Source organism: Canis lupus, chromosome 11, assembly GCF_011100685.1.
Source record: "Canis lupus familiaris isolate Mischka breed German Shepherd chromosome 11, alternate assembly UU_Cfam_GSD_1.0, whole genome shotgun sequence".
NCBI classification, from domain to species: Eukaryota; Metazoa; Chordata; class Mammalia; order Carnivora; family Canidae; genus Canis; species Canis lupus.
The window spans coordinates 5036028-5045883 of NC_049232.1; the positions used below are offsets into that span (position 1 = coordinate 5036028).

The 9856-nt window shown below is 36.8% G+C and overlaps 1 long non-coding RNA gene across 1 annotated transcript; it reads right to left on the reverse strand.

Annotated features, from left to right (window-relative positions):
• Positions 1-1604: 1604 nt before the first annotated feature.
• LOC119874019 lies at positions 1605-5729 on the reverse strand. The gene is made up of 3 exons (XR_005366340.1): positions 5607-5729; positions 2377-2537; positions 1605-1704 (listed from the first exon to the last, which is right to left on the reverse strand). It is a non-coding gene; the product is annotated as an uncharacterized LOC119874019 (long non-coding RNA).
• Positions 5730-9856: the final 4127 nt, after the last annotated feature.

Below are 9856 nucleotides of genomic sequence, written 5' to 3' on the forward strand. Positions count from 1 at the left end.
CATCACTGTAATTATTTGATGATGATCTATTGGTCTTTGAATTCACTCCTAAATTATATATGTATATATTTCATTTCAGATTTTTGTACCCTGTCCATAAATAAGATTGCCTACACTTATCTTACAGGTCTAATATCTTTGTCCAGTTTTGGGATCAGGGAAGTATGTTCCTGAAATAAGTTGAATTTCATACCATGTTTTTTCTTTGTTCTAAAACATAAGGACTCTCTTCCCCTTGAAGTTTTGGAAGACTCTACTCAAAATTGCAGGCTCAAGAAGATACTGCAAATTTTAATTTTTTTGATGGTTTTAGATTATTCAGGTTTTTGTATTTCTTTATCCAATTTTAACTTCTTATAGTTTCCTAAATTCTATTCTTTTCTAATTCACTTACTGTTCAAATTTCTCATAATATTTTTAGAATATTTTTATGATTTTTATTTTTAAAATTTTGTTACATACATACATAGTTATGTTTTGTTACATTTTTATTTTTAAAATTTTGTTACATACATACATACATACAGTTATGTTTTCCTTCACATTCTTAATGTTACATGTGTCTCCTCTTTATTTTCTAGATAAATCTGCCGACTTATTTTGTATGTCTTTTGTTTTTAAGTTTTTGCTGTTACTGATCTACTCCAGTGGGTTTGTGTTTGTTTCCTATTTTGCTCATGTCTTTATTAGTTCTTCCATCTAATTCTTCCTGTTTTATTCTTTGTCTAAGTTCTTATATTGAACACTCAGTTTGATTAATTTCTTTTTCATATGCATCTAAAGCCACACATCCTCCTCTACCTAGCACTTCAGCTATAACCCAAAGCACGGATTTTTTTATGTACTGTTCTTAGTGTGGTTCATTTGTAAAAACTTTATCACTTTGGTTTTTATAATCTCACCAAGCCATTGCTTACAAGCGTGTTTATGTAAACATTTTTAGGAGTACAAACTAACTTTTGTTCAGAATAACTCCCTGGATTGTGTTTTACAGTGAATGTGCCTTGTGTGATTTTCTCTTTTTTATGTTGCTTTAGATTTCTTTATGACCTAACACATGGTCTGTTTGATAATGTTTCACACACAAACACACACACACACACACGCACACATATACATGCTGTTCAGTAAAACTGCTTCCTGTTCTTTCTACACATACAGATAGAAAACATTTCAAAGCCTCACCTGCAAATAGATATGGCAAAAAAAATGAGGGAAGAAGTAAAATGTTCACATTCAAGTCTTGACCATAAAAGTCTTCCTCCTTGAACCATCAGATTCTTTTCTCTTAAGGCTTGAGCTGATGAACACAGTGGACTTGGAAGCCACATGTTGAAACCATAAGATAGAAGGAATCATACTGCTAAATCACCTCCTGGAGGAGAGCCACTAGTTAATCACAAACACCCATTTTGAATTTTATATAAAAAATAAATAAAATTTTATGATGCGGAATCACTGAGAGTTTGGGGTTTGTTCCACCAGTTGTCTATGTAATACATTGACCTAACAGGTTTCTCTATTATTTTAAAGACTGAGGTTGGGGTTGACTAGAATATGTCAACATGATCCAATCTCTCCATCTTGTCCTCCTGTATACTTACAGTCAGTTTCCTTCTTGGCATTTGTCATAATGTGTACTGTTGGATGTCAATTTCTTCTGATGGTTTACGCCTAACCTGTGGATCTCAGGAGCTCATTCCCCTAAAGGCAAAGGATAGTCCGTGTCGTACATCAATCCATATCCAATATCAACTATAGAGCCTCATACCTAATAGATACTCAACAAACTCTTCCCAAATGGATGAATAAATAAATAATGGTCACTAGACAAAGCAGTCTGTGGAAGAAATGTTTGTAATTTCTCTGGTGGCACCTAGGAAGCCCAATATATATATTTGTGTTTAAGTGTATGCTAGAAGGATCGACTGTTAGAGGATTAGGGAATCTCTATAGTGGGAAAAGGAAGAATTCCAAGCAGATTGTTAAAATGGTCATTTAAATGTACAGTGAATCTTCACCACTTTGAATATCTGCCTTTGCCACATTTCTCTCCCACAGAAGAGGCTGAAGACTAAGACAAGGAGCCATCCTTTCCAAACTTTAATTCTCAAAAATAAAACACTACCAAATAACCACCTGCAAATATATCACCTACTCCAAGAAAGCAAGTGAAAGAGGAGTAGCCTTCAATTATTTAATCAACCAATCCACAGATACCAAGGGCTTCTATCATATAGTCTTTCCTCCATCTCTCTTGTACTTTAACAACTACTACACTTGCAGGCAAAAATATATTTCACTCTCATGTCTCTCTGTATTTGTGCCTTGTTCCTGCTTTTTTCCTAAATCTGGAAAGCCCCTCCCCAAACTTACCCCATTCTATGCTGCCTTCTGATTTCTCTTTGTCCTTCAAGGTCAAGGATGGATGCTCATTCATACAGAGTTCCTTCTTAATTCTTTCAGCTGAAAATGATCCTCTCTCTTCTGCTTTGCAAGATCAGTTACTTTGTTATTTGGTTCAGATGTAGAATGAGCTATGTGAAGAGATCAGTATTTAACACAGCAATGTGTAGGATATTAAAATGGGATCTTATGCTACATAGTTCAAGGGTTCAAAAACTTATATTGAGATTTTGCACCTGAATATGAAAACTTAAAATTATGTGTAATGGTTGTAAGCTTGTTATATACAAACAAAAATTGAAACCTCATTTAATTTAGAAAAGAAATTGTAACTACATGCTTGGAGAAGACTCTTGAAAATTTGATCCAGGATAGGGAAAGATAACAAATGTTTAATGATCAAACAAGAGGATGTGTGGGGAAAAAAAAAAAAAAGCGTTGTTGATGGCCTTTAAGGAATATTTCCAAGCCTAAGGTGGAGAAATTAGCTGGAGATAATACAGATGAAAGAAGGTCTAAAATAACAGCAGAGAACCATGTAAGGAAACCATACAAAACAGGAGCTGTCCACAGTACTACATAGGGGTACAGATTGCTGGGAATAAGCTCAAGCATAGGAATCTGGGAGAAATTGAAGGTTGACTTTTTTTTTTCAGAATTGGAGTTGTAGGTGGAGCTGCTATACAGCTGAATCCTTTAGATACACTTAGATCAAATGTGAACCATGTACCTCATGACACACCACTACCTCTTTTCATAGATTGTCCTCAAGACCACAGTTAAGTGGTCTCAGCTGATAATCTGAGCAAAATTGGTCTAATTTGAATCAGATGGTAAAACTGTCTCATTTGGAGTTTCTTGTGTATATCCTTTTCTCCCTTTAAGAAACTCTTTTTCATCACTCTATCACAGTACATATATGGCTAGGTTGCTCCCAGTGCACAGTCAATTAACATTGTTCCATGAATCTTCGAATATTTCTAACAACATGACTTCCACAAGCATTTTAACAACTCCTTAAGAACTTGGGTAAATCACTTAGATTATAGAGCTATTAAATTTTAACACTGGAAGTAACAGTAGACATGTTCAAGGTCTGCAAAGACAAAAACTGATTCTGTCATTATGGCCAACTATGATTGATTGCTCCTGACTGCTGGGAGTTCTGCTTTGAGAAGTACTCTAAGGTCATTTCCTGTGGAAAGAGTGCTACAATTCATTAGTGATGCCAGCTAGGGAAAATGGTAGCTTGCATGCTGCATACTCACCATCCTTTACCTATGATAATACCTCATTTTACAGATATAAGAAGTGAGTTTTAGAGAATAAGTAATTTGCTCAAAATCCAAGAGCTATATACTGTCAAAGCAAAGACAACTTAGATCTCCTATATCAGTTCTCATTCCATTTTAGTGGAACATACTGGGACAGAGTTTTCTTTGTTTTTTTCTTATGGACAATTCAATTTTCCTATAGTACTACCTCCACTTGTTTAGATTTTTTTTAAAGAAACTCAAGACACAAGAGTAAAGCCTTCAAAACATGACAAAGATTTGGGCATATTCACTGTGTCCATATCTCTTTTTTAAAAAACTACTTAAAGACTATTAGATAATATGTTAACCTAAAAAATAGAGTTATTCATCTTCCCCCAAATCAGTACCTAACTAGCCATATGTGGCTGTGTAATTCATCAATTCAAAACATGGTAGATTAAAACAATAGTCATTTATTAACTCTAACATCTCTATGGGTTGGCAATGTAGGTGGGAGTGACTTGGCTGGGCAAATTCAGTTTAGTCTTTCATGAGGTTAGAGTCAAACAGTACTTAAAACTAAGGTCATTTCAAAGCTGTGACTATCTAAATAGAGAATACATGAATTATATATGAATAGCTAGAGGCTGGAATACTTGGGCATCTCAGGCATCCTCACTTCTTGTGTGGCTTTGCCATGTGGTTCTCCAATTCTAATGACTTCAGGGTAGCCAGACTTCTTGCAAGTCAGTTCAGGACTCCTATAGTGCATGTTGTGAGGAAAAGAGAGCCTACTGGAAGTTGTTCTATCATTAGTAATCCAGCCTCAGTAGTCACGGGGTATCACTCTATCATATTCTTTCACTCAAGGCAGTTACAAAGCCCACCCAGGCCCTGCCTCTAAATGGAGTGTTCATGTTACGTTGTCAGAGGACAAATAGGATGGGATATATAATATAATCTTCCATGAAGGATTAGTAAGAGTCTGATGTTGGCACTTTAGGGAAGAGTTCAAAAGCCAACCATAACATAATGGTCTGGGCAACCCTATCCCAGATTAGGGTTGCCATACAGCACCCACTTAAATTTCAACTTCAGAGAAACAATTAATAATTTTTTCATCTATTATTTATGTAATATTTAGGACATACTTATCCCCAAAAAAATATGTTGTTGATCTGAAATTTAGCTAGATGTCCTATATTTTTATTTGTGAAATCTAGCAATCCTATGGTCATCTGGCAATCATATGGTCAAAGAAGCAATATTTTCATTTGGTGTTGAGGCTGGGAATGAGATTATTTTAGTGCCAGTATTGCCACTAGTCTCCAAATTTGCCTGGATCTGGTGACCAAAAGTGCCTTTTCTGAAGCTGTTTCCGTCTCTGGAGTGGAAAATTGACTTTGTTCTAAGACGAGAGTGAATTTGAGATCTGATTTCCCAGAGTTTTCTTTTTCAATCTTTCAGCTATGCATAAGCTGATCTCTTGGCACTGGTTTTGTTTCCTGACAGGCAACATTAATTCATTTTCACATTCACACTCAAATCACTTCCCTCTCTAACAACAACAATAATGGTGAAAGCCCATTTGGAAAACAGCTTGATGGAACAGCTGCTTCATACTCATTATGAGTCTAACACTTTCTCTAATTTGGGGGAAGGGATGCCCACAACTATATGTACATTGCAGTTCAGGTATCCAGTAAACACTGCACTTCTTTTTCTGGTGTATTTTTCTCCTCATGCAATTAATATATAATATGTTTACTCAATTTTTATACCATCTCAAGTGACTTTCTAAAATTTTCACCCTAATCTCCAGGCCTATCCAACCAGATGTCTTGCCACAGCTCCCTCATTATTCTGTAAGTTCCAAAGCTGCTTCACATTCCCAACATCAAACAGGCACTGGCTTAAATGCTCTCCTTTATGTAGTATCATTACCTGTTATGTAATCTACTCTAGGTTCTCAAATTAAGATCAGAGACTTAAGATATTCGCTAACAAACTAATAACATAAACGTCATTATGTTCTTCCTCTGCTATCAACAAGTACCAGTAGTGATGACTCATCTGAATTCATGTTGCCATGGGAACTATCAGAATGATGTACTACTACTTGCAGGAAATGGCCTTGGTAGCAAGATAATATTAGGCCCCTCCATTTAATTCATAGGTAGATCCTGCTTTCCTCTTTCATTGCTACAACAAAGTGTTAGTGGACACTGCAGTTGCCAACCTGACACTCATTGTCCTTAATAACAGAACCTCAATTTTAAACAACTAGCCACTCCCATCCTGTATCTAAAGGGACAGTTGAAGGGCTTAGGCACCCAACACTGAGACCAATCATCATGTATCCCATTATACACAAACTGAGCTCTCAATTAGTCTAAGCCAAAGAGGAAAATGGTATTTCCTTGGCCACAGTCACTGGTCCAGGGGTGGTAGATAAACATGGAAAGGCAAGTAGAGAACTACAGTTATGTTGAAGGCCACCCTGAGGTAATGTCATAACCAGTTTTAGAATTCAGCCAACAGGGCAGCCCCAGTGGCTCAGTGGTTTAGCGCCGCCTTCAGCGCAGGGCGTGATCCTGGAGACCTGGGATCAAGTCCCATGTCAGGCTCCCTGCATGGAGCCTGCTTCTCTCTCTGCCTGTGTCTCTGCCTCTCTCTCTCTCTCTGTCCCTCATGAATAAATAAATAAAATATTTTTTAAAAAAAAGAATTCAGCCAACACTAACAGTAGTAAAATGGAGAGTCAGAAGAGCCAGGGTCCTTGATAACATTACTGAGCAGCTGCTTTGTATCACACCTGAAGTAAACACAGGAGATAATAAATTTCCCTATCAATTAATCATGGTGAGTCAGGATTTTCTCATGCTAGCAGCCAAAAGCTTCCTCACTAATACTAGATATAGAATGGGGGATCCAGCCAAAAGGAAAAATAATTTTAATCTTTTTCTCAAGCAGTTAAAAAAAAGTTAATTTTAAATAAGAGTTGATATGCTATATAGACCTTTTTCTAAAAATACAGTAAGACTGCATTTCCCAGCCATCATCTCAATCTGGAGTCTGTGTGGCTGGGTTAGGCCAATGAAATGGAAAGTGAGTGGATTCTAAGGTCCTGGCCCTTAAAAATCAACTCCCCAAATCCTCTAGCTCTTTCTTCCCTTCCCCAGAAACTTCAGAAACCACATATTTATATGCTATAACTACAAGGTAGAAGCAGGCTGGTTCACCGATGTCCTGCTTGAATTGAGTTTCTCAATTGCCATGAGCCTGGGATATAGGCAAGAAAACACCTTTATGTTAAGTGACTGAGATTTCAGGATTTATCATAGTACAGCTGAGCCTAGCCTAACTAGTACACCAGGATGGAACGCAACTACTAGACAATAGAAAGAGTAAGAGGCAAAGTCAGTTCTAAAGTCTGTGCCTTGTTTGGAACAGTGGCTATACTGACTAACTATGTGTGTTTAAAACAATTAGAATGTGAATGTAATTTCAGTAAGTAGAGAAAAAAAGAAAACTCATTCATTCACATTTAAGGAGAAATGTCACGATATCTGTGATTTGCTTTAAAATCCTTCAGCCAGGGGTGCCTGGCTGGCTCAGTCAGTAGAGCATCTGACTCTGATCTCAGGGTTCTAAGTTTGAGGTCCATTGGGGATGGAGATTATTTTTTTAATGGCTTAAATAAATAATGAAAGAAGGAAAGGAAAGAAAGGAAAGGAAAGGAAAGGAAAGGAAAGGAAAGGAAAGGAAAGGAAAGGAAAGGAAAGGAAAGGAAAGGAAAGGAAAGGAAAGGAAAGGAAAGGAAAGGAGAAAGGGAAAGGGAAAGGAAATACCTGTGTAACTCTGACCCTTTAAGTAGATAAATAAAAATAAAATCCTTCTGCCCAAAACAAGAGAGACAGGTTAAGTAAAGTATATTTGGCAACATTGATCATTGTCACATCTATGCGGGAAAAAAATAGGGATTTATCATAGTATTTATTTACTTTTATATATGTTTAAGTTTCTTTAAATAAAAAGTAAAAACAACCCACAATAAACAGAAAGCAGAGAAATCATATGGCAGAAATAAATCCAATTAGATCAATAATCCTAGTAAGTGTAAAGGTAGCAATCATACTAACTAAAAGTAAAGGACTTTCAGAATAAGGGGAAACAATGAAACAGAACCAGAATACAGCCATATCCTGCCTACAAGGGAGACAACTAAAGTAAAGTGATATAGCCATGTTGAGAGTAAAGAGAAGAAAAAGATACACTAGCAAAAACCAAAAGAAAGGTGATACTGCTATCTGATTTAGGTTCTAAAGCTAAATGTGTTATTAAATATAGCAGATTGTTGCTAGCCTTCCCAATATCCATTTTTCCTTTCTCCCTTCATAAAAGAACCCTGCTTTTGTTCAGTTACCCATCTCTCTACCACAGTACTTAGAGGAGAGGTGACCTCAGCCCCAACACAGGGATTAACACTGTTTTGCGTCTGTCAATCACTGAGAGCTTTTCCACCAGCCAGTGATTTGCTGAGAAGTAGACACATCACCTCTTTCTTCTTACAAAAAATAAGTGTGCAATTCCAAGAGGCAATGAATATCAAGAAACCGGTGTACACTTTTGGGAACTATGTAGGTGAAAGAGTATTCCTCTCCTCCACTGACAAAAATGTAAACGGTCCAGCCTTTTTGAAGGGTATACAAGTTTTCCTGGCTTTTCAAAAGTTCACATTATGTCTCATCATTTTTACAAAAGACCTGCATTGGAGAAACGTGAGGAGGATTTTCACCGTTGATGAAAAAAGGAGAAAAGGAAAGACAGCATTCAGCTTTAGTTTGTAGCAGGCCTTAGAGAGGCAGTGCCCACCCAGAGCAGCAAGAATGGCATCCTCAAGTGCCTTGCCTGGGAGCTGCACTCTGTGTCAAACAACCATAGTTTTGAACTGTGCTTTGTCCCAATTACTGCATCCATTACTAGGATATCCGAAGGTATCAGAAATGCCTAAGACATTATTTTTTGAACCTGGGAATGCTCAAAGTTTTTCTGCATAAACTGAAATGTAACTGTTCCTTCATTTTACACCATCTCGGTTTACAGAAGTTTTCATAGGAGGGAGCAGAGGAAATCTGTACTGTACCAATCAAAATACAAAATGTATACCCTTTTATCAACACCATACATGTTGATGAGAAACCTACAAAGTAATATGGAAGATTTGTGCTGAAAAGCCAAACCCAAGAGCAACTTTCCCATCCTGACCCAGGGAACCTCTTAAGTATTCCTGTTTTTAGTTCTACCGCCCATAGTTGTTACTTCTGTAACTCTAGACAATAGGCTATACCTCTCTTCTTTGATTTATCAGCTTCATTAACCTATATAACTACTCAACTCAGAAAATATTTATGTTTCTCCTACTTACCTAAATAGCTTGCAAGGTATAGATTCAGACATAGACCTATAGAGACAAATATTAGATAGATAACTAATAGATTCTTTTGGTAATTATTAATCCTTATCTTGCATATTTCATTTAAACCTTATTTTCTATTCTGTTAACTTTAGACAGTAGCCTTTGATTCTCGCTCTGAGGATGAAGATATCTCCTTAGCCATTCTCTCCTTTCCTCACCTTCAATATACCCCAACCACCATCGGCTGCACTTGTACTTTCCAATCATCAAAATTTTTAACTGTTACATTTTTAACTACAACAATGAGAAAACAAGTCCTCATTGCTTTTATCAGAGATGTGCCATGAAAGCTAGCTTCAATAAGATAGGAAGCATCCTCCAGAATTAGAACAACAGGTGAGATAAGGACACAAGAGAAATGCACAGCAATCGTGGGATCTAGGTTCTCAAACTACCTCTGTCTCTAACTAATCGTTACTAGTGGTCTAGGATAAGTCACTTATGCAACCCCATTTCTCATCTGTAAAATGAAGGACTTGGCCTGGGCTGCTCATCTAGAATCTTTCAGCAACCGAAGGAAAAATGAAAATAGAATAAAATTACTTGATCCAAGTGTCAAAAAGGCAAGTACACCTGTAGCTTAGGAAATCAGCTGGGGCTAAAGTTAGGAATACGTCAATGGTGATCTTTATTCTTACCACTGGAGTTTGATGCATTTTGCTCCAGCGGTATGCAGAGATGGCATATTTATTCAATTCTTTCCGTTAGAAAAATT